This window comes from Strongylocentrotus purpuratus, unplaced genomic scaffold (genome assembly GCF_000002235.5).
Source record: "Strongylocentrotus purpuratus isolate Spur 01 unplaced genomic scaffold, Spur_5.0 spur5_scaffold_8, whole genome shotgun sequence".
Classification (NCBI taxonomy): domain Eukaryota; kingdom Metazoa; phylum Echinodermata; class Echinoidea; order Camarodonta; family Strongylocentrotidae; genus Strongylocentrotus; species Strongylocentrotus purpuratus.
In genome coordinates, this window is record NW_022145614.1 from 27544980 (window position 1) to 27572263 (window position 27284).

At 33.9% G+C, this 27284-nt stretch overlaps 1 long non-coding RNA gene across 2 annotated transcripts; it reads right to left on the reverse strand.

Annotated features, from left to right (window-relative positions):
* On the reverse strand, positions 1-27284 carry LOC115920237. Of its 2 annotated transcripts, none has more exons than XR_004062273.1 (9): positions 26929-27284; positions 15412-15491; positions 14217-14267; positions 12975-13025; positions 11721-11771; positions 10475-10525; positions 2931-2978; positions 1146-1265; positions 1-126 (listed from the first exon to the last, which is right to left on the reverse strand). It is a non-coding gene; the product is annotated as an uncharacterized LOC115920237 (long non-coding RNA). The 2 variants fall into 2 exon arrangements; XR_004062272.1 differs by having other exon boundaries at positions 15412-15494.

Below are 27284 nucleotides of genomic sequence, written 5' to 3' on the forward strand. Positions count from 1 at the left end.
AATGCCATTTTATTTTGTTGACAAGTGACAGATTCCTTAGTGTTACATGATTAATTTTTTGTAGAAAGCCTTCGCTGAGCATCCTAGGGGTCCTTCCCTAGACATCGGGTCATACACAGCATTGGTCTATAAGGAATAGAAAATGAATTATATGTTAATTTCAATTCATGCACCATATAAAAATGTACTTCTATGATTCAATTATATGTATTATTTTTTTCATATAATGGCGAGTTTGACCTCATTCCAAGTAGCAACAGCTAACTATGAAATGGACTTGAAGGGTGTTCTACAAAGAGTTAAGTTTGACTTAAAGTCATACGTAAGGGCCAATTTGCATACGTTATTAAACGCAAAATCTCATTGGTAGATTAGGCAACTAGGACTTTAAGTGCCACTTTAAAGGTAAATGTCCCATTTGCAGGCCAAATAAATGAAAAGATTAAATTCCAATGGCATTTGGAAGATATTACTAATTTATAACTTCTGTCAAAAGTAAGGGCTTGAAAATGCCTTTTTGTGGGAAAACAACGACGATTAGTTGTCAAATCGACATTAGAGATTGCAATCACTGAAGTAAATTGTCTGATTTTCAGACCCTTGTACCGAATGGTCATATAATTTGTGCTGCACATAGACCAGATCAGTTTAATTTTGGCCATTATAAGAAGTGGGTTATTGATGTAGACAAATGCTGCATGTTACAGCTCATTTATGTACTATGTTATTACCAAAGAAAAAAGAAGTCAGTCATCAGTCACTCAATGTTGTCCGACAGTGAAGTCTATAAAGTAAACGGGTTTCCTTACATAATTTGAATACTAGGACTTTGCTAACGTTTAAATTTCACATATAGGACATACATGCCATATTCATGATTCCTGCAATGTTCTACATAATTTGATGTTGGTTGCAAAAGGACACAGTAAGTCAAACTTAACTCTTTGGGAAACACACCCCTGATATTGTATAGGAGGCAGTCATAGTAGACCAGTTTAAAAACAGACTGAAAATTCACTTTTACTAAAGTGCATAGGGACTGAAAAGTGATATGATCTATACAAATACAGTTTATTATTATCATTATCTATGCATCTAATACTTCACATAATTTAGCTGTAGTATATGACAATTATTATGCTTACCAATGCTCGAAATGGCCTTTTCTTCATCTTGGACGCATTTGAAAGGGCAGCCTGTAAAATGAGCTTGATCATTGTCTGCTCTCCATCTGGTTAGAGGAGTCTACGCTGACACGTTGTGTGCTGAAAGAAATGTGGAAAATATAATTTCTTACTCCTCAAAAAATAGATTTCTGTTTCTTTCCAATACTTAAAGGGATCCGGTAACTTTGTCTCAGATTCTGAAACAAAATCCTGGAATTAGCTCATGCTGCAATGATAATTATAAACCTTTAGGTCAGTAAGGAACCCCCAAGGCTTTTACAAGCCGATCGCTTGTCTGATTATCAAGATGTTTATGATTGGAATTACAAATTTTGACACTACAGTCTATTGGGGAAAACAAGTGATGATTTTGAAGCGTGATTCTTTTAGGGCTTCAATATTACACCATATCACAGACACTGATAACATGTAGGGCCGTGCATCTCAGATTTAACATTGTTAAACAATGCCTTTAAAGTACCTACATACATATGCATGTATCTACTAGCAGTGACATTTGTTTACATGGCAAGTATTTTTTTCTTCTAAGTTTGGCGTAACAGAATTTTTGTTTACATTTTATCCCACAGAGTACCTAACATTTCATTCAAATAAATCTTACACACTGTACAAAAAAATTCCTCTACAATATTTGTAAGTAGGATGGAAAAGACAGACAATTGCCCATTACAAATGTTTTATAGGAAATGTGTATAACAAAAAGAAAAATTATGCTTAAATTTTCTTGGAAAGCAAAATTATTAATCATTTGAATATTGTTTGGACTATTTATCATCTACAAGAAAGTTACAATCCACGTCTCATTTAAACACACTTTATTGTGGATATACAGTGTACTTTATAGAAAACAGCCCTACATGTATTTCAGGTTCCCCCAGTATCTATACTAAGGTGAGTTTTGAGAGCTTTTGTCACATAAGATTAAACTTGTTTACAAAATGCTGCCCTAATTTGGCAAAAGGAACAAGTGACAACAGTGACATTTCATGTAAAAGAGTAAAAGAGCAAAATGCATCTGTCATTTACACTGACCCCAATGCAATAGCATGTCTTGCCTAACATATCTCTAAGCAGGACAAAAGAGCCCACTAGGTATAATATGTCTTTGCTTCCTTTTGACAAAGCAGGGCAGAATGTTTATTGGACAGTTAAGGATGTACAGTGTTTGGTTTCTACTAGCTGGTCTATAAGTACTGACAAATGTTTACAAGTTTAGGTACATTACTACATTTTAAATCTAAACTTATGATAAATCCATTTTAATCACACTCCCAAGTGTGATTTACTTACATGTGACTTTGTTGTGCTCAATTATATTAAATTGTGACAATTTCATAATTTTCTTGATATCCAAACATCCTGCAAGAAATACATATTCCCCCAAAAAGATAAGTTGCAAAAGTCTGCCCAAATAAATATTTCAATACCTTTTCAAGAAATTCCTTAGAAAATATCTATAGCTGATGGTTTCTTCTATTAAGGTTAAAAGAAATGAGTTTTCAAGAAATAAATTTCACTAATTTCTCATGCTCAAATAATATAGAAATCAAAAGATAAAAACTTTTAGGACAGTGGGAAGGGAACTATATTGTCATGGAAACATTTTTTTTTTCTTTTTAAAATTAACTGTAGGGTGTCCTGTCATATATTAGCTATAATGACTGGATAAATTTGCATAGGGAACAATAGGGATTTTTTTTCTTCTCATTTAATAACGTATCAAGATAATTCTTTCAAGCTTACCACAACTGCTTCCCCAATACTCGGTTGCCAACTTTGTACAACAGTAAGCTGTAAACGAAGAGGGAAAACATGAAATCAGTATAATTGCATTAAATTCATACATTCTATTTTGTTGCTTCTTATTTTAGTGTGATCAGTTAAGGGTGCATTCTGTCTTACAGAGAAGAAAAAGTTATCATAAGATCAATTCAAAGCCTATCACTACCTTGAAATTCATTAAAGTTGTTATTTCAATAGGTAAAATGCTTTTTTCTTGGGTCAAACTCATTCAATGTTAATGACTGATGATATAAGGTAAATACATACAAACAAATTGGGAACCAGTGCATTGCCTAATAATTTCCATATGTCACACCACCGTTCACATCATAACTTGCCTCAATTGCTTTTGTTAGGAATTATTGACCTAAGTTACATTAATTGCTTGCAGAAAAATACTTCTTTAACATTTATGGAAAAAATAAATTACACATTGTGCAGTTTTAATTAGTTTAGGACATATACTAAGTTTGTCTGTATTGACTACTCAATTATGAAAGGTGTACTGTTCATTGCAAGTACGTGTAGTTAAAATGCTTATGTGATCTAACAGAGTAAAATATGAAGCTAATAGCAATTGTAGTCATCAAAACTCCTTAGAAAATTCACTTACAAACATAACTCTCTTTTGCATGTTATGAAAGACAGGGTACAATGTATTCTATGGTTTATTTTGGATGTTACACAATGTTAACATTTCAATCAGATCATCAATTTCTACAAACTCTACACTATAGATGTTTAATCAGCTTGCTTTGTTCTTTGCTATAAACTACATGTACAATGTGTCATTCAAGAATATCACTGAAACATATGTATGAACAAGCAAAACATTAACAATTACAACAACAACAAAATGTAAAAAGTTTCCCGGCCATTTTAAGTTTTAGAAAAAGGGAATCCTAATGCATTGTTCATCCTGAGAATTGGACATTTTACATGTATTTTTGTATGTTTCAGGTTTTAATACTAGTTAGTAACAATAACGCTCTTAATCTTAATATGTATTTATCTATTTACTTGATGACCGATGGATGGATGGATGGATTGATTGGTTCGTTGATTGATCTTTACTCTTGCTGTGCCGATATCATAAGTGACAAACAGTTTAGGTTAAACATGTATTTTAGATTGCACATTGCTCCAACATGTATTTGGATACCAAGATATTCAGAGCATAAATCAATCATTCTAGTTATCTGTGAAATGTGAAATATAATACATTATAGATTCATAAAAACATTTATTTTCTTCTTGATCTTTCAAATTTCTCTGTTTGACAATAAACAATGGTTAAATAAGCAAGAGAAAAAGGACAAGCAGTATTAAAGCCCATTTACATGTATATTTCACACTGCATGTACCTTATAAATGTACAAAATACATTTGAGGAAGATACAATATATATGTTTAGGATCATTGAATAAGGTATTAATGCCGTTTTCTTTTATACATGTACATGTATGTAAATCTTGTTGGAAGGGTCAAGCGTTTGAAAGGTATTGTCATTAGTACATGTGAGGGTAATGAAATGAAAGGAAAAATGTATGAATAAATTCATTTTGAAGAGGCTTCACCTTATTGCCCCCACAATTGGTAATCCCTTTTCTTGTAATTTGGAAATTTGGCAGAATTACAGCCACATGAACATGTGTTTTACAAGTTTCTCTAATAGGAAATGGATACTAGAACTGATTATTGTTTTATGAATACATACTGTAAGCCCTTGTGCTAATCAATTGTATTTGTACATGTACATGTATGCAACCAATGAGTGTGTCTTGTAGAGTGCAAGCCTATTTCATAACATTTCTTGATAAATTGTTATCATTTAAGAGAAGGTTCATTGATTTTCAAAACTAACTTTATTGCAAAGCTAGGTGAAACTTTAATTGGACAAGGTTATCAAAATTCAATGCTTGGAAACATTTGAAGTAAGGATTATTATCAATTACAAAGCGCTTAAATACAGCCCCGGCATAGCACCTGAAGAGCTCTCTGAACACTTGAGATGTGTGACGTCACATTTTGAATATGATTTGCTCAAGCAGACGCTGTCCCATGACATCTCAAACATTTTCATTGCCTGTTTTGTCATCTTCTCTTCAGTTATTTCTCTCACTTCACTACCCTCAGGCTAAATGTTTAATCTATTGCCTCACTCTAAACCTCGTGCATGGTATTATTTTGATAAAAAAATGCAGCGATTTAAAAATTAAGGAATCCATGTAACAAAAATAAGACGCCATTTTATTTTCAGCAGCATCCACGGTGGTATGTTCGGCATTTCAAGAGGAAATTTTTATAAATCACCCGATATGGAGTTGACCTCAAACTTGTACGATGGCCATCTTGTCTTTAGCTTACCAGTTTCTAGTGACATAATTTGCCATATATATATATATATCGGACTTACAGATATATGTGATTTTCTTTGAACAGGCACTGTGAATGCAAATTTAAGTATTGAATAATGGCAGTAGTAATCCTTTCTACATAGATTAGTTACATGTACTTGGTGCTTTTTTAAAAGATATTGTAATATATTTTTAGATTTTAAGCTGGCTTTCGATTCAATCAACCATGATATTCTTCCTTTCAAAACTTTATTGTTATGGAATTCGTGGAGTTACCCTCAATTTATTTTGCAGTTAATCTAATGATAGAAACAATTCACTGTTTTCGATTCTAAACTTCAAGTTTACAGTCAGTTTCCTGTGGAATTCTGCAGGGGTCAATTATAGGCCCCCTGCTCTTTTAAATTCATTTAAATTATTTACATTCAGTCTCTCCCATTTTGAATTTTATACTGTTCACGGACGATACCAATATATTTTATAAGCATAAAGATGTCGAATGCCTGACCCAAAATCTGAACAATGAACTCCTAAAAGTTAGTGAGTGGATAAGCGCAAATAAACTGCAAATGTTTATGTTGTTTTTACTTTCCAAAGATGTGTGCTAGTGAAGTAAAAATATATATGAATGGGAATTTGATTAAACATACAAATTTAACAAAGTTCTTAATATTGATAAAGATAAAGTGGAAAGCACACGTCTATGAAGTTCTATGCAAAGTGTCTAGAACAATAGGAACTATGAGTAAACTAAAGACATCTTGCCACCATATTCTTACAATGCCAACTCACTATCTTGCTTTACATATCCTACTGTACATTATATGGCTTTTTGAAACAACATTTACATCTATCTCACTAATCTTGCTTACATATATCCTACTGTAACATTATATAGGGGTTTTGTAAACAACATTTACTTGATCATAATTTGCTTGATTTTATCACACTTATATATCTGTAGCATATCCATGTCATGTACACTGGGTATTGTTTAAGTGGGTGATTTTGAGCTTTTTGTTATCTACCAAATAGTTTAAATTGACCATCTACATTCTTTGGTTATATGACATCATTTGGAACACCCTCTATGAAAATGAAAACCTGATGATTTGCAAACACACAACAATAAAAATATCAAGAGGAGAGGTTGAAAAATTGAAATCTTACATCTATATTTGCCCCTCATTTAAACTACTGTAGTTAAAGTATGAAAATGTCTGTTAAGTGTTAACAGTCTAGTGTAACGTCCGAAACGTGCTAACAGCATACCAGAAAGTGCTGTTAAAATGGCTGAATAATTTTTACGAGTCCCTTTTGTTGAGATTTTTTCAGATAAAGTACAATTATGGATTTACTGTTTAAAGCAGCAAGCAATGCCTTGCATCACAAAGTGTGGCTTCAATATTGTATGTTTTATAAATCAATTTCGCAAAAAGTTGAGATATTTTACAGAAAATTTGATTTACTTTTTTAGCATCATATTTCTTAATATCTTTATATTCAAACCTATATAAAGTTTATCAAAATAGTTTCCTTAACAGGAGTGTTCATTGTGAAATCGTAACTTGCAGATATGATCAAAAATGGTGTTAACAATGAAATTGTGTAATGTCCGAAACAGCCTTCTTGTGCTTACACAAAAATGATTGGATAAGAAAGACCTGATTTGTGTTTAGACTTGTGTTAAGACTTATGATAACTCATTTAATAAACATTTATGAACTCCAGATATCCTAAAATATGGATTATCATCATTAAAATGGTATTTCTTGATTTAGACATTAAAAGTAAACTGTTAAAAGAAAATTGGTTTTAACTATAAAAAAATATTGTAATGATGCATTGCAAAATTTCTTTGTTTTGGTGGTTAGCTGCCTTGAGATGTTCAAAAATGTTATGATAGATAGTTCCTGCAGTTCATATCTTCTGCTACCTCTAATGAAAAAAATTTCGGACGTTGAGACAACTTTTTCAATTTTTGACTTTATTTCTAATATGCACTACTATAATTTGATTTCATTTCATTTTCATAGAATCACTTGGAGTAACTAATAAGCTTATTCAAACTATATACAATCTCATTAATTTATTTTTCTAGTGAGTTAATTGGGGATCTACATTGTTTACAGAAAATGTAACATCTGAAGCAACATTTTCAATTGTACTGTTCCATCAAAATACAGGAGATGATTCAGATTACTGTTAACTTCTTTAAAGTCCCTGTTCAAAGAAAATCACAAATATATGGCAAATAACGCTTCACTAGAAACTGGTAAGCTAACAGATGGCCATCGTACAAGTTTGAGGTCGACTGCATATCGGGTGATTTATAAAAATACATATAAAACCACCTCCATTGCATCTGGGATATACGAGATTCGCCAGAAAAATAACGATGTTTTAATGATGTCACATTATGAACCATCCCTGCCCAAGCAGACGACATCCCACAAAAATGAACATAATTGCAATGCTATTATTTCTCAAATTATAATGAGTTTAGTGAATATAAATGTGATGGCATTTGACACCATTCAAAAGGGGTATGAAACCGATTCTAAATTCTTTTATTTGTAAATACACAGGATAGGGGTTAATGATCAATCAAAGAAACCACACTTTCAAATTGAAAAAACCCTGAATGATAGCATGGACAGCATATGTTCCCTTTTGAAACGCCGAACTACCACAGTGTATATGCAGCTGAAAATACAATGGCATCTTATTTTGTTTACAAGCAATGGATCACTTTATTTAAGCGTTTTGTAACTGATAATAATCGTTACTTTGAATGTTTCCAAGCTTTGAATTTTGATAACCTTGTCCAATCAAAGTTTCACCTTTGCAATAATGACAATAAAGTTAGTTTTTAAAATCAATGAACCTTCTCTTTAAGATCCAATTATGCTCATTAATCATCAATAGAAAATAATCATATTGTTTGTAGCTACATATTTTTTTTCAGCTCCAACCAAAAATGGTATGTCAATTTTGTTACAAAATTCTGTAAACAATTTGCTGTTCAGGGATACCTCATGCACATAAAGCAAAGTTGACAATTTTTCATCAAGCTATGGGAGGTCAATCTAGGTCCATACTACAAGAAAAATTGGCAACTGATTTCTAATACTTTATCTTTGAAAAGTTTCAGGCTCTCAAAGAGCCATTTAGCTATTTGGTTTTTAAGAAAACAGTGAGTGCCTTATAAAATCTAAAGTTTTTTTGGAAATTCTGAATATATCTGATAGGGAAGTCAATTTCCCTGACTAACATTGGCAAGTGATTGTATTAGACAAGTTCATGATGTTCTTATATGAAGAGCAAAAGAGTACTGGGAAGTCAACACAAGATTTCTATCTCCCACTTTGAGAGACTGAGAATATCACTGATTCTTATTTGAATAAGTAATGATGGGAACTTAACTTTATCAATTATCAGTACACCTGTGATACCCTCCACAATATATCCTAAAACAATCCATCATATCTAATTATGTCTTACAGGCCTTCCAACTACAAATAGTTCTTTGACATTAACTAATCACATTGATAAATGTGAAGATAAATTGCAATCACAATTTGTGAAACAAAATCACCATGATAATGTCAAAACTGTGGACAACTAGGTTTATGAAAATTACATAAGTGAGCTTCAAAGCTTTTGAAATAAAAGAGAGAGCATTTTGAGAGTTCACATCAGGCAACCAGAGGCTGCATAACAATGGGCCTGGAAGTAGGTGTGGATGGGGGGGGGGGGGGCTCATTTGTACACCAAACAAAAAGGTCCCCCATCCACACTTATATAGTCCGAGCTCGATGCTTGGCTGCACTTGCAACATATTTTAATTTGCAAAAGCAAAAAACAAAAGATTGCCCTTAAAGAATAAATGGCCCTTTTTACATCATTCAAAACAGCTATATTGATGAGAATGGGACATTATTGGCATTAACTGCCTGAACATCATTAAAACACAATCCATCTTCAAAGTAAAGAAGAATTCACTGTTGACAATAACAGTGTTGTATAAAACATTTTGCTTTTGGACATATTTAGGATTGCTGTATATTCCATGAGAAACATCATTAATAATAGAATTGCTGCAAAAATTGCCTCCGTCATAGCAATTTTACAAAAGAATCAAATTCAGGATTAAGGTGAATATGGATTACATATATACAGTTGAACTGACCTCATGATCCTAATATCAGGTGCAGTACTAAGTTAAATTAGTAATCCATCTGCAGTTCTAATGGAATGGTTCACAAGTATACATTGAGCCCATGACCTTGGACCTTATGAACTGATCTACATTCATTGGCTCTGCAAGACATAAATGATCTAAGGCAGGAATCATCAATCTAATGAGCGATCACAAGCTGTGCATACATAGTGTGACGAGACTCGAGCATCTATAGTTCAGGCTCTGCAAGTAACATACATGACCTAAGTTTGGCAGGATCCATCAATCGGTTCTTGATATAACGCATCACAGCTGTTTTGCATACATAATGAGCCCTGTGACTTTGCCTTTGACTCGTGACAAAATCATCATTTCATTGGCTAAGATACATACATGACCAAAGTTGGCAGGATCATCTGTTTCTTCAGATAACGCGATCACGAGTTTTGCATACAAATGAGTGTGAACTTTGATCGTGACAAAATCTAATCAGTTCATCGACTCTACAAGATCATACATGACCAAAGTTTGCAGGAATCATCATCGTCTTCAGATAACGCGATCACGAGCTGTCATACATAATGAGCCCTGTGACACTTGACCTCGTGACCCAAATCTAATCATTCATCGCTTTGCTAGATACATATATGACCAAATTTTGGTAGGAATCCATTGATCCGTTCTTCAATACATATACATGATCGGAAACATGATACTACAGACTACTACAGATCGGACGACGGACGGACGGACGGACAACGGACGGAGGACACAACTAATCCTCCGCTACTTCGTAACAGGCATCAAAATAGGCATCATTGCAGGGGGGGGGGGGGATTCCCTTTGTAAACATACTGTAAGTAAATAGAGCAGTAAATGAAATGAGGAATATCGGTGCTCAAACCTGACTTGCAAAACTTTTTATGAGGGGTATTTACATATCAATACACTAGCCAGAAACTTACCACAATCAAATCGCTTCTTGATCCAGAAGGAACATCCTTACATCCAGGCTCCTATTTGTAGGACATAAACAAAAATGACAGGGGCATCGTTCATGGCAGGTAATACAAATGGAAGTAAACATTAGAAAATCATAAGTTTGAAAACAATTTATAGGTAACGTTGTACAATGTATTTCTTAGTTAAAGAATTTCATTTCATTTCATTGATTGGTTCAACCATTTTTTTTAAAACAAACATTCAAAACTACAAGCTCGAAGGCTTGACTGCACCTGCAACATATTTTAATTTGCAAAAGCAATAACAAAAAGGAGCTGATATGCTTTAAAAGACAAACAAATTCAATCGGAATAAAGTGAAAGGACATGAAGATTTAAGGTACATAAAATGTTTGAAAGAGTTACAAAGACCTACTCTCAGGATTACTATTTTAAGTTTTAAGAGTCACATACAAATAAATATTCATAAATCAAGTTTGACTGATGATGTCTCTCGTATAACAATATCCTTGAATTTGGTGTGAATTTAAATGGTGTTTATTCCCCTTCATAATGATGCCCCATTTGTAATGATTATCTGTATGCAATCATGGAATGTGCAACAAACATGAGTCTAAGGCAAAATTAAAAGTGAAATGTTGCAAAATGCATTGTAATTGTCAGGAACGCATTCTACATTTGTTTGAAAGATGTTGAGGCCTTGCAAAGTAATTATATGCAGGACTAAAAGCTGTAAACTGACAGACTTGCAACAAATGTATGATGTACTCAAACACAATGCAACAAATGTATGATACTCAAACACAATGACAATTTCTCAATCAGCTGATTACAAATGCATTTCATCTTACAAACAAAGTTTAAAAACAAGATTGCCCTTAAAGAATAAATGGCCATTTTCACATCATTTAAAACAGCTTTATTAATGAGAATGGGACATTATTGGCATTAACTACCTGAACATCATTAAAAACACAATCCATCTTCAAAAGTAAAGAAGAATTCACTGTTGACAATAACAGTGTTGTATAAAGCATTTTGCTTTTGGATATATTTAGGATTGCTGTTTATTCCATGAGAAAACATCATTAAAAATAGGCATCATTGCAGGGGGGGGGGGGGATTCCCTTCGTAAACATAAGTAAATTAGAGCAGTAAATGAAAATGAGGAATATCGGTGCTCAAACCTGACTTGCAGAACTTTTTTATGAGGGGTATTTACATATCAATACACTAGCCAGAAACTTACCACAATCAAATCGCTTCTTGATCCAGAAGGAACATCCTTACATCCAGGCTCCTATTTGTAGGACATAAACAAAAATGACAGGGGCATCGTTCATGGCAGGTAATACAAATGGAAGTAAACATTAGAAAATCATAAGTTTGAAAACAATTTATAGGTAACGTTGTACAATGTAATTCTTAGTTAAAGAATTTCATTTCATTTCATTGATTGGTTCAACCATTTTTTTAAAAACAAACATTCAAAATTACAAGCTCGAAGGCTTGACTGCACCTGCAACATATTTTAATTTGCAAAAGCAATAACAAAAAGGAGCTGATATGCTTTAAAAGACAAACAAATTCAATTGGAATAAAGTGAAAGGACATGAAGATTTAAGGTACATAAAATGTTTGAAAGAGTTACAAAGACCTACTCTCAGGATTACTATTTTAAGTTTTAAGAGTCACATACAAATAAATATTCATAAATCAAGTTTGACTGATGATGTCTCTCGTATAACAATATCCTTGAATTTGGTGTGAATTTAAATGGTGTTTATTCCCCTTCATAATGATGCCCCATTTGTAATGATTATCTGTATGCAATCATGGAATGTGCAATAAACATGAGTCTAAGGCAAAATTAAAAGTGAAATGTTGCAAAATGCATTGTAATTGTCAGGAAAGCATTCTCCATTTGTTTGAAAGATGTTGAGGCCTTGCAAAGTAATTATATGCAGGACTAAAAGCTGTAAACTGACAGACTTGCAACAAATGTATGATGTACTCAAACACAATGCAACAAATGTATGATACTCAAACACAATGACAATTTCTCAATTAGCTGATTACAAATGCATTTCATCTTTATACAAACAAAGTTTAAAAACAAGATTGCCCTTAAAGAATAAATGGCCATTTTCACATCATTCAAAACAGCTTTATTAATGAGAATGGGACATTATTGGCATTAACTACCTGAACATCACTAAAAACACAATCCATCTACAAAAGTAAAGAAGAATTCACTGTTGACAATAACAGTGTTGTATAAAACATTTTGCTTTTGGACATATTTAGGATTGCTGTATATTCCATGAGAAAACATCATTAAAAATAGGCATCATTGCAGGGGGGGGGGGGGGATTCCCTTTGTAAACATACTGTAAGTAAATTAGAGCAGTAAATGAAAATGAGGAATATCGGTGCTCAAACCTGACTTGCAGAACTTTTTATGAGGGGTATTTACATATCAATACACTAGCCAGAAACTTACCACAATCAAATCGCTTCTTGATCCAGAAGGAACATCCTTACATCCAGGCTCCTATTTGTAGGACATAAACAAAAATGACAGGGGCATCGTTCATGGCAGGTAATACAAATGAAGTAAACATTAGAAAATCATAAGTTTGAAAACAATTTATAGGTAACGTTGTACAATGTAATTCTTAGTTAAAGAATTTCATTTCATTTCATTGATTGGTTCAACCATTTTTTTAAAAACAAACATTCAAAATTACAAGCTCGAAGGCTTGACTGCACCTGCAACATATTTTAATTTGCAAAAGCAATAACAAAAAGGAGCTGATATGCTTTAAAAGACAAACAAATTCAATTGGAATAAAGTGAAAGGACATGAAGATTTAAGGTACATAAAATGTTTGAAAGAGTTACAAAGACCTACTCTCAGGATTACTATTTTAAGTTTTAAGAGTCACATACAAATAAATGTTCATAAATCAAGTTTGACTGATGATGTCTCTCGTATAACAATATCCTTGAATTTGGTGTGAATTTAAATGGTGTTTATTCCCCTTCATAATGATGCCCCATTTGTAATGATTATCTGTATGCAATCATGGAATGTGCAACAAACATGAGTCTAAGGCAAAATTAAAAGTGAAATGTTGCAAAATGCATTGTAATTGTCAGGAACGCATTCTACATTTGTTTGAAAGATGTTGAGGCCTTGCAAAGTAATTATATGCAGGACTAAAAGCTGTAAACTGACAGACTTGCAACAAATGTATGATGTACTCAAACACAATGCAACAAATGTATGATACTCAAACACAATGACAATTTCTCAATCAGCTGATTACAAATGCATTTCATCTTACAAACAAAGTTTAAAAACAAGATTGCCCTTAAGGAATAAATGGCCATTTTCACATCATTTAAAACAGCTTTATTAATGAGAATGGGACATTATTGGCATTAACTACCTGAACATCATTAAAAACACAATCCATCTTCAAAAGTAAAGAAGAATTCACTGTTGACAATAACAGTGTTGTATAAAGCATTTTGCTTTTGGATATATTTAGGATTGCTGTTTATTCCATGAGAAAACATCATTAAAAATAGGCATCATTGCAGGGGGGGGGGGATTCCCTTCGTAAACATAAGTAAATTAGAGCAGTAAATGAAAATGAGGAATATCAGTGCTCAAACCTGACTTGCAGAACTTTTTATGAGGGGTATTTACATATCAATACACTAGCCAGAAACTTACCACAATCAAATCGCTTCTTGATCCAGAAGGAACATCCTTACATCCAGGCTCCTATTTGTAGGACATAAACAAAAATGACAGGGGCATCGTTCATGGCAGGTAATACAAATGGAAGTAAACATTAGAAAATCATAAGTTTGAAAACAATTTATAGGTCATGTTGTACAATGTAATTATTGTTACAAGAATATCATTTCATTTCATTGATTGGTTCGACCATTTTTTTAAAACAAACATTTAAAATTACAAACGATGTTCGAAAGATATATTCAAAACATATTTGACATACAAAGTAAAAATGGTAGAATCATTGACATATAGTAAAGACGTGCTTAAGGATATGTCAGGAGGAATAGGGTTCCAAATAACAGAAAAATTGTTTCTTACAGATTTAAAAAATATAGTTGTTTCCTGGCCAAAATTTAAATGAGTCTCGCCCACGAGTATTATAATAATGAACATCATTAAAACACCAGAAAGCAATCAGTGAAAACTGAAGAAAAAGGGAAGTGTAAAATACAAGCAGTTATGAAATTTGAAAGTATGCTCAATTAATCAGAAGTTGGATATCTGCAAAATATTTTAAAGTCTACAATTTTTTGGGTAGAGAAATAGTCATCAATTTCTACTTGTTTTCCAAAAAATCATTTTCTAGCACCTTGTCCTATTGAACCAGGGAGTGCCTACTAACTCTTGATTATGTTGATCTTTCTTTAAAATAGATCTATTCCTTTGATCAATTAAGGATGGTTGTGTTGTGATAATTAATGGGAAGGCTTCTCACAAGAGAAAACATATAATTACAAAGTATTGTGTTTAACTCATCAACTTGAAAACTTTAACATGTCTTAAATGTCTTAGCTTTTATATAGAGTTCCCTTTAGATTTCACTATTTTGTTTCTTGCTTTTTTTTAAACCAACATAATAACAAGATGGACATCCACTTTCATGACTGGTGTTACATACAGGTACTTCCCTATTTTAAAAATCATTATCCTTATTGACAGAACTGTAAGCGATGTCAGAAAAACAAAACTTGTTCAACCTAAACAACAAGGAAGTCTACAGCTTTTTCAGGCTGGGGCAAAGACTGAGGTGTTACAGATACAAACAAAAAGCCAGATTCCTAACTTACAATACAAATTAAAAATAGAAAAGGACTTTCATTTGTGTAAAAAAAATTGGCAAACTTACAGTGCTAGTTGACACTCTCTTGGAAGAACAGCTCTGGAATCACTGGGAGCACCTCCATTCGTAATTCTCATCTCATTCATCTGCTAAGAGACAATGACCAAAACTTGTACATTCAAGAGATGCCTTAAATTTACATTACCTTAGTTTTAGCATAAACATCAAATTTTCTTTTAAAATTGAAACCAATTATGTCATGTAGTGATTATTGAGCATTACTGGTATGACTCCAAACTTTAATAGCGCTCAGCAAGTTCAGCAAGCTCAGCAAAATAAAGTTGGAACTAAAGTTGATTAAAAATGGTAGTTTTAATTATTAAAATAGAAAACCAACATACTATTAAAAATACAAATTAGATAAATTGGAATCAATGGTTTCTGTGACTAAATAATTCTGAAATTCATAAGATACATCTAAATTAGACTCTAGACCCAACTCCACTTCTCAACTAAATCTACAAACACCCAGTATGGGCACATCCTAGGTATTTACATGTATTCAGTATGTTATTGAGGTTTTATCAAGCTGATGGCCATGCCCTTACTCGCACTAATGTAGCCAGGGGACAGGGCGACACATGCCTCCTTAATAATGCTTTTGGATAAAACTTATTTGTTGTTGTTGGTTTTTATGGCGTTTTCCATAGTCATTGGTAACATTGGTAAACCAAACTGACGTTATTGGTACAACAAACTGACAGAATGCAACACACATACCAACAAAAGGTATAATTTACAAACAAAAATGGTAGAAGAAATACCATTTTCCAGTTGTGAATGTGTGAAAATTATCACAACTCTCTTGATTCACTCACACAGAATTGTTATCTTTAGTCAGTTGTAAAATGTGTCTGCCAATTTTATTTTGATTATATTTGGTTATATTTACATTTAGGTCCAAAGGATGAACAGGACAACATGATATGAGCTTAAAACTTAAGCATCATGCTCTGTTATTACATGTAGCTTTGGAAAAATTGTCAGAAAATTGATTATGATGTACCCACATCATGTGTGATTTACCAACAACAACAGTTAAAGAATACATTTTCAAACGGTAAAGTGTAAAATTGTCTCAACCTGCTTCCTTTGCTCACTTAAACAAAATGTACTTCCTGTCCTCCATCTGAATGAAATTTCTTTCAAGTTTGATGGAGTTCCAAAGGACCAACAGAAACAGAGTTTACTAATGTATACCTAGCTTGATAATGAGCATAATTAATACAAGACCTGTTTGACAGTAATTAATTAAACCTGCAGTAAAGATGTGAAACAGGCAGGAAATCAGAGGACAATGATATTCTGGAATTAGATGACTTCCCTAAGCTGGGGGATGCAAAACCTCCCACTCCCTTCCCTTCCCCCAATTCAGGGCAACCAGCTCATATTAAGGCAGCAATTACTTGCCTTTAGCCACTTTTATTGGGTTTTCATAATTTGTTGATAAGATATCAAACATAAATCAAGTCAATCAAACAAAAAACAAACAAAATGCAGCAATACAACAGCATACAACGAAAACAGTGCTCCGTAACTATCTACATGTAATAAAAGCAGTCACTTTGTCTCTTCCACATATCTATCCTCTGTAATTAGAAAAAAAACAAGTGTCTAATTTAGTAGAGGGATAAACATTTTTGCATTTAAGTATCAAGTATGTAGAATTTGAAAGATTAAAAAAGCAATCATCATAATAATTTTGCTTTCGTAGATATACAGACAGGATTACAGATCATAACAGTTAAATTTCCTTTTCTTCCAGAGAGGGAGAAAAAGAAAGTATTTAAAAAAAAAGTAGTTTCAGAAATTAATATACTGTACTCATAACTTAAATCTCCATTTCCGAAAATGAATTGGAAGTTTGTCATTTTTCTTAGCAATACGATATTCAATATCTTTGTTAACGGCAATACATGTACATGCTTTATAACCGTAAAAGGTTGGTGGTTTATTTTTGAATTTGCAAACATACATGTAAGTATAATATTTAGGTAAAAGAAACAAATATATTAGGAATTTATCGACATTATAACTAAACATCTTTTCAAATGTTGAAACATTTTGTACATCAGGCTTTTTGGTTTCCTGAAAAATAACTTTCATATTTTCATCCCAAATGTGTTTTACAATAGGAAATTCAATAAAAACATGTACCGGTATATAGGTTTCAGGGGCATTAATTGTTACAAAGGGAACAGTTGGGGGAGTCCTTTCTTTTGATTTCATACAAAAAATCATTCACACCTAGTGCTTTAAGAAATAAATTTAAATAGAAAGAGTGCATACATGTACTTATGGTGGATTTAAAATTATTTACATGATTTTTTTTCACATTTGACCTCATCAGAGTTGTGAAAATCATTCCTAAATATCATTTGTTTGTATGGAACACCTGGTTTTAACATGACACTGTATGCATATTTTGGAATTTTCTGAGTTTTCAAAAGTGTGGACTGTGGTTCTAATTTCTTCAATAATTTCATGTGGGGTTAAGTGAGACTAACCACTCATTTTGTTTATTTTTCACATTCAAAAGTTGCATTTCCTCCTGTCCCGTGCAATAATATCATAATCAAGAATAAGCTCCTCAAATAGTTTATTACCAGGGTGAGGAGGGTTGAGTAAATCACTAATAAACAGTTACCTCTGTCTAACCTAGCTATCCTGATATATGAAATGTTGCTTTCATTTTGAGCAAACGTTTCTATTCAACCAAATAAACTGACAAGAACCAATTCTCGCTACCCTAAATAGGTACGAAAATCTCGAAATTCGCGAGACGAGTAATTTTCACTCTCTCGGGTCGTCACTACAACTTCCGGTATAGAGTCCCATCCCGCTGGCGCTAGCGCCTGTGTTCGCTGTGCAGAGTTTTCACGCACGCTAAAATCGATGCCAATCAGTGTAATTTGTACAGATTATAATATGCAATGGAAAGCTTCGGGCAGAATTAGTGACTTTAGCACAAAAGGCCGTTAAACTCTACCGTGAAAGAGAGGGTTGTGATCACGAAAGCCTGCACAGGAAGCTGTAATGTCGAAAAGCTATCCCATAATGCAATGCGTTTTTCAGGATTTTCCCCGGATCTCGCAGAATCGCTATTTGGGGTAGCGAGAATTGGGAAAAGGGTGAATCAAATTCAGCTTCCAAATTTTTTCCCCTAAATATATAACATGTTCGGAGAGACTTGGCCAATTGACTTGAGATTAATCTGTTAAGAACATATTCAGATGCATGTGTGTTCCATAGAATATCCTTACTATCACTAAAATTGTTACAAACAGAAATTTAATAGACTTCCACCAACTATCATAATTATCATGAAGGAGCATTTTAACCCATGACATTTTTTGTGAAACAGACGAAAGTAGGGGTCAATCATTCGTAAACCACCCAAAGAAAATTCATTACACATGTATTGTCTTTTGGCCCTACCATTTCCACCACTCTATATATACATCTAAACAACAAAGTATTTAATCGTTTGAAAAAGCTCTGTGGTATTTTAACACATAAGACAGAAGGAAGAAAAAAAGGAGTAGTGGCAACAATAGGGTCTTTACAACACAGAACTTCCCAACGAGGGATAAGATTCTACCAGCCAGCACTTTAAAGTCTTTTTAATGGATTTGAGTTTGGTCCTATGATTAAGTTCATATAGTTGATTTAAATTCAAAGAAAAATGGACACCTAAAGTTTTTAAAGTAGAGTTATTCCACTTTTAACAGTTAACAGAAAAGGAAATGCATAAGAGCCTTTCTTAGAACCAATCCATATTGCTTCTGAATTAGATATATTGAGCTTACAACCAGAGCTATCAGAAAAATTACCAATAGTGTCAAACAATCATCTAAAGGAGGTAACTGAGCCATCAATAAAAGATACTGTGGAATCATCTGCTAACAAAGATATTGTTATGTATTGCTAGAGGCATGAGCGTCCCTGGACGGTGTGTGGGCTCTATAAGTTTACACTATTATTACATTATTATTATATTTTCAATTGTTTAAACAAATTGTTGGCTTACACCCAGTAGATGCAGGTTCAAATCCCACTAGTTCCAAGATTTTTTCTGACTTGTTTTTTAATTACAGATCAATCAACCAATCTTTATTTACTGGGTGTTAGCCAGCAATTTGTTTTAAACAATTTAAATTTCTCCCAGGAAGCATTACATTTATAAAGATATATATTATTTTCAACTGGTACTCCTTCGCTTTGAAAGTTTTGTCTAATAGTAAGAGCCATAGTTTCAATAACTAATAAAAACAAGTATGGAGATATGGGACTTCCTTGAAAAATATCATTTTCTCATGTTAATAGAATTTATCAAATTTCCATAATTACATACATAACTTTTTTGACCAGAATAAAACATTTATATCCAGTTAATGAATTTATTACTGAAATTAAATGCTGTAATACACCAAGAAGGAACTGATGAGAAACACTGTCAAAAGCTGTCTGAATGTCAAGCAGAACAATTGCACCTGGAATTTTCTTTGAGTCTGTATAAGATTCAATTTAAATCTGTTATCAACCAGAAATTGTTTCCAATATTCCTACCCTTTAAAAAAAAAGATTGGTCAGGGTGAATCAAGTATGACAGACATTTTTTCAAACGGTTTGCTAAAGTTTTGGCTAAAATCTTGTAGTCTACTGTTAATAAGGAAATAGGTCTAAATTTGGGTAGATAGGAAGTATCTCTATCTTTTTCAGGAATCAAAGCAATAACTCCATTCTTTTGAGAGGTAGACATTAGTCCATCCTGCAGAGAAGAAAATTTACACAAGTTTAAAAGCATATCAGAAAGGTCTTTCCAAAAAACTATATAAAACTCCACAGGTAAACTGTCCAGTGATGGTGATTTGTTATGACTCATTGAATTAAGTGTCTCCAACAATTTTTGCTTAGTAATGTGTTTTTCAAGAAAGTCTTTATGAACTTCATTTAATTGAGGAAGTTCAATGGAATCTAAGAAATTAACCATTATACCATCCAAATTATTATCATTGCATCTTCTCTTATACAGGGCTTGATAAAATGAATGAATTTCTCCCAAAATCGTTTGTTGATTTACAATAATGTCATTACTATCATTCTCTAATCTAAATATACTCTTCTTTTCTACAACTCTGTTTTATAAATTACAAAAATATCTGGAACTCTTCTTCAGTCCATTGGATTAGAGAACGAACAATAAAACCTTGGGTTTCATCATTTTTTTTCATTATTTTTTGTCAAGAAGCTCAGTATTATCTATATCTGCACCTAATTTGATATCTAAATTCTCAATATCTTTCAATTTTTTTTAAATATTGATAATTCTCGGTTTCGTTTTTTCTGGGACGCAATGTATATAAAAGAGGTTTTGAACTGTGACATTCAGTAATTTTGTTTCACCTTCTTTGAAGCTTGGATTAAAAAGAGGGATGTTTTCACCAAACTGATCTGATAGTAATGAAATAAATTGATAACCAACAAAACTATTGTATATGGTATACACTAAAAACATAAATCCATTAACAGTCCCTCTGCTATGAAAAACCAGTTCAAATATTCATCATTAGTTGCCATATTTGTGAGAACAATAAACTTAAGAGCTACAGTGTTATTTTGGGCAACTGAAAAGTCATGCATTAAGTAATAACAGTAGACTTGTATTATACAACATAACAAATCCTGGTTATTACTGCAAGTTTTACAGGTTACATGATACTGTATTTTTCATCTCAAATGTTGATCACTTTCTTTTAGAGTACCGGTAAGTTTTCTGGTAGTTTCATTTAGAGTAAGTTTTCTTATACATATATCTTTTAGAGCAAGTTTTCTTGAAGTTTCTTTTCTTTCTTCTAAATTTTTCACTGCTTTGCCTTTAATTATTTATAATCCTTTCCTTTTGTCATTGCTCTATAGAGTAGTGTCTTTATCATTTCTTCTTATTTCATTAGCTAAAACAAAACAAAAATAGTATATCACTTTCTTTAGAAGTTCTCTATTTTCTATGTTCTCTATAGCATCTTCAACTTGTTTTCTCCTGACTTGAAATAGAGTTCTTGTATCCATAATTAACATTATCTAAGAATAGGGTCGCATTTCATAATACAAAATTTTTGTCGTTATTCCTAAGGGTCCCTATTCATAATACAAGAAAAGAGTCACTATTCATAATGCGGGAAGACAGTCGCTATTCATAATGTGGAATGAGGGTCACTATTCATAATACGAGAAGAGAGTCATTATTCGTAAGGACCACTATTCATAATCGAAGAAGGGAGTCGCTATTCATAATACGAGAAGAGGGTCGCTGGTCATAATACGAGAAGAGGGTGGCTATTCATAATATGGAAAGAGGGTCGCTATTCATAAAAATTAAATAAGCAGACAGAATGATAATAAGAAAGGGAAATATTGGATGGGGGACACCCCCACGGCTATGGTAAAGCTATGGGGGGAGGGGGCGGCTCATGGCCCTGAATATTTGTTGAAAACTTATATTGAAAACATACATTTCTGAACAATTAAAGAAAAAAGGCATGCCCCAATAATCTAAACAACCCATCATCCCGGGCCCCCAATCATCAATCAGCCCCCCAGAAATAAATATAAATGTCTGACATCTGAATGTCCGAGTTGTCATCATTGGCATAAAGGGCAGGGGGCTGGGGATATTTCATATGTAATGATGTGTTTGTTCTGCAATTATCTATCTTGTTTCATGACAATTTATGTCGACCTCGTTTGGTTTGTTCACTTTATTGTAATTTTATATTTTGGTTTGGCTGTTTAAAGTTATTGATTCTTTATATATCGTGTGTGAACCAGAATGCATGCAGAAATGGATTTGATTAATTATTGCGTGTATTTTCCGTGTTTGCTTTGAATTTATCATGTCTCAAATTGATTAATGTTAAACTTTTTCTGAACCTGCACGCATATTTGTATTTACATTCCATATTTTTCCTGTTTTTGTTCTGTATTTATCATTATATCCTGCCCCCTTGTTGCTACAAGGGCTAGATATCCCACCCCCAAAATAATAACATAACCAAATTTCTCACATATTTTTGTTGTTGTTGTTGTTGAACTAGACCTTATATCAGACCTCCTTACCCATCATCATCACCACCCCCACCCAACAAAAAAAGACAGTAAATGTTTGGTTTATATTCAGATTGCATTACTGCGAAAAACCTCAAAGGTCCAAAAGTGTTCAAGCCCCCTTTTCCCCAAACAAAACACAATATCAAAGTGCCCCCCCCCCCCTCCCCGCCTCTCTACAGGGAATTACTTAGCTTCTGGTCCAGTCCAACTCCTAATGTTTTTGGTGTTAGGAAAGCTTCAGGAAATCAAGATTGTGGATGAATAGAGTTAGGTTAATTAGTATGATTACCGGTACTAGTATCCTGAGGTACAGGTGTATGTATTGAAAATCTTGAAACTCTACATTGGCGAAAATTGAAAAGCTTCTGGGTGCCTGTCCTTGACTTTTGGCACTGGATATGACATATGGCTAAGGCTATATAATTTGTACGTCCATAGGTCCTATTAAAAACCATTTCCTACTAAAACATTGCTGTATAAACAATTACTAGTTTCTAAAATAGCATGGGCCTGCTTGTTCTACTTAATGTCTCAGTGGCGTAGCCAGGATAAGATCAGTAAGGGGCAGAGTGGTGGGGCAAGATTTCTCACAATGGGGACAAATTATGATAGGATAAGTTGTTATGCTTTACTTTATTTTTGTCATCACAGAAGTGGGGCAAATATATTAGCTAGGTTATGAGGATGTCTCTATATAATTATCAAAGATAAAAGGTAATATATACTTTTAAAGGTAAAGACCAGTATTGGAAACGCCCCAATTTCAAAAAATGAAATGGAAGCTCTCATTACCAATCATGTGAAAGAATATGTTTTGACTAATACATGATGATAAAAAATTTGCCGGGAAACCGCCTACTAATTCATATATTTGGTAAATTTGTTTCTCTCATGGTCTGGTGAGAGATAAAGGGTAGTCCCATATACATCTTTCTGTGTATAGTGCTTGTAACTTTACGAAGAATGGGCCAAATTTCCTATCATTTTGATGATTCCAGAACCTTGCAGATGCTAGATGCTAGATGATCAACCTTTTCTGATCGATTCCACAACGTTTCTTTCACAATGCAATCGCATGACCATTACTGGTCTTTACCTTTAAAGAAAGACATAATACAGGGGACGCCAGCACTGATTGCATATGGCATGACGGTCACAAAATCATATCTTATTTGGCTAAAAATCTTGATAATCTCGTATTATAAATCGCCACCCTCTTCTCGTATTATGAATAGTGACCCTCAATACAAATTATGAATAGCGCCCCTTCCTCATGTTTATAAATAGCAACCCTCTTCTCATAGAATTGAATAGCGACCCTCTTTTTGTATTATGAATAGCAACCCTATTCTCTGTCCTTATGGGTAGCGACCCTCTTCTCGTATTATGAGTAGCGACCCTCTTCTTGTTTTATGAATAGCGACCCTCTTCTCGGTCCTTATGGGTACGGACCCTCAATACAAATAAATAGCGCCCCTTCCTCATGTTTATGAATAGCAACCCTCTTCTCATAGAATTGAATATCGACCCTCTTCTTGGTCCTTATGGGTAGTTACCCTCTTCTCGTATTATGAATAGCCACCCTCTTCTTGTATTATGAGTAGCGACCCTCTTCTCATATTATGAATAGTTACCCTCTTCTCGTATTATGAATAGCCACCCTCTTCTTGTATTATGAATAGCGACCCTCTTCTCATATTATGAATAGTTACCCTCTTCTCGTATTATGAATAGCCACCCTCTTCTTGTATTATGAATAGCCACCCTCTTCTCATATTATGAATAGCGACCCTCTTCTCATATTATGAATAGCGACCCTCTTCTCATATTATGAATAGCGACCCTCTCCTCGTATTATAAATAGCGCACCTTCCTCATGTTTATGAATACATGTAGCAACCCTCTTCTCATATAATTGAATAGCGACCCTCTTCTCGTATTATGAATAGCAACCCTCTTCTCATACATGTAGAATTGAATAGCGACCCTCTTCTCGTATTATGAATAGCAACCCCTTCTCATAGAATTGAATAGCGACCTCTTCTCGTATTATGAATAGCAACCCTCTTCTCATAGAATTGAATAGCGACCCTCTTCTAGTATTATGAATAGCAACCCTCTTCTCATAGAATTGAATAGCGACCCTCTTCTAGTATTATGAATAGCAACCCCTTCTCATAGAATTGAATAGCGACCTCTTCTCGTATTATGAATAGCAACCCTCTTCTCATAGAATTGAATAGCGACCCTCTTCTCGTATTATGGATAGCAACCCTCTTCTCATAGAATTGAATAGCGACCCTCTTCTAGTATTATGAATAGCAACCCTGTTCCCGTGTTATGAATAGTGCGCGTATCCTTGCGTGTATCTGACGCGAAGGCAATCTGCATGTAATCGAAAAGGCTTGACTCGAACTTTAATTTATCTTTATAAGGAGTAAAGCATAATTTGTTGATTAACGTTCTATTAGGTCTTCTTCGATGTTGTATAAAACAAATAATGAATGTTTTTCATTCGTTTAATAGTGCAAATATTTTCATTCGTTGAAAGATTAACGTTAATTCTATTCAACTCGGCTGACGCCTCGTTGAATAGAATGTTAATCTTTCAACTCATGAACATATTCGCACTATTGAACTCATAACCATTCATTATTTGTATACTATGTAATGACCCTTAATGTGAATTATGAATAGCTGCCCTCATCTCACATTATGAATAGGTCCTTATAAATAATCATGCCTTTATGAATAGTGACCCCTTTTCCGTTTTATGAATAGCGAGGTTACCCCTGTAGATCACCCCTGCAAAACAAGGGGTACGTAAAAGGGCTGCTATATTAACCAGCAGAGCCAATTGGCCCTCTGCCCCCTCCCCCACAATTAGTTTTGGGAAGTTTTTTTGGGGGTTGATTTGAAATTTCATTCTTAGAAGCGACTAACAAATAGTGGAAAAATACAGTTTTTAAAATGTAAAAATGTAAAGTCTTTTCAAAACGTACTTGCTCTGCTTACCCAAGCAAAGACTAATTTGATTCTGATTCAATATTTACAGAATAACTTATGAAACACATATGACACAAAATTACCAAATACCTTGGACTTGCCCATACACGAGCATCAAAACAATATGGACTTGAAAATTTGAATTGTTGATATTTATCGTTCTAAATTTCACAACTATCCACATCAGGATGTATAACAAACCAAAGTACCAGTACTGTGAAAGAAATTAGCTGAAAACACAAGATTGGTTGGCTTTTTAAAAATTAGTTTTTAACCTTAGAAACTGCCATGGACCCCCCCCCCCCCCCCCCCCCCCCCCACTCGACCAAAGCTTCAGTCTTGTAGTTGTATGATGGGGAGCCCTTTGTCTGTGCATCTATTATTAGAATACATACATGTAGGCGATTGAGGCCCTCCCCCCCCCCCCCCCCCCCCCCCTCCGATCGAATAATGAAAAAAAGGAAAGAAAAAAGAAAAAGAGAGAAAAAAGAAGGGGAAAGGAAAAGGAAGATAAAAGAAGACGATTAGACCCCTTCCCCCCTGATCGTAAATTTGCATTCAATTTTCTGACTAGACCTGTGCCCCCGTATGATGCCAGCTAGTCCCCCCTCAACTTCTGACTCTAGCTACGCCAGTGCATATGTTCGGGATTTATGACATGATGGAAACATTTTCAAGGGTTGTAGTATGTGAATATAATTACTGAAATAAGACTAAATCAGTACTAATGTTATGTAGATCTAGCCTATAGTAATCCCAGACAACTCGCCCTAAAGACAGCTCGCCCTTGGAAAACTCGACACAATACCCTGGACATCTCGCCACAATACCCTGGACAACTCGACCATGGCGAGTTGTCCAGAGTATTGTGGCGAGATGTCCAGGGTATTGTGTCGAGTTGTCCAGGGTGGAGATGTCTTTGTGGCGAGTTGTCTGGACCCCGTCTAATGATGTAGCTGCTAGCTGTTCGTTCCCCCAGTGATTTCTTCTTAATAACATTCTATAAATTAGGTACCTGTCCTTGTCTAGACCCTCTACAGATACTACAGTATATACAAACCTAACATTACACTAGTCCAAATCAAACAACACAGTAACACTAAACTACAGTTATAGTACTAGTATTTATAGTATATTAGTACCTGCATGATCTGACATGTACATCATGTACATGATGTAGGCCTAATGCCAATTTATTGAAGATACATACAATAATGTATGTAGGCGGCTAGGCCTACCCTGATTTAATTAACATTGACTTGTAAGTTGTTGTACACATTACTTGATCTTACTGTTACTAGTGTTATAACTAACCGTTCTACGACAGCACAGTCACAGTCACAGTGGCAATCAATTAGTCAAGATAATCAATACAACAAAGATGATAAGGCAACAAGTATAATTACTCACCCATAACACCATCATTCTGTCAAACTGTACATACATGTATATATGTAGGACTCCATGCATGCAGCATGCGCATCCATCAAGCGCCTTGGTAGCCTCTTTTAAAGTCTATGCGATAATACACGCAGGAGCAGGCTCGTGTGTATTGTCAATGGTGATGACAACACATTTACCAATTTTCATATGGAAAGTTGTTGCTTTGGGCAACAACTTTACCAAATCGGTAAAAAAAGCAACACATTTACCATTTTTGCAACAACTTTACCATTCACAGGCAACAACTTTACCAAAAATTGGCAACAAGTTTACATGGGAAAACCCTCCCTCTCTCTCTCTCTCGCTCTCTCTCTCTCTCTCTC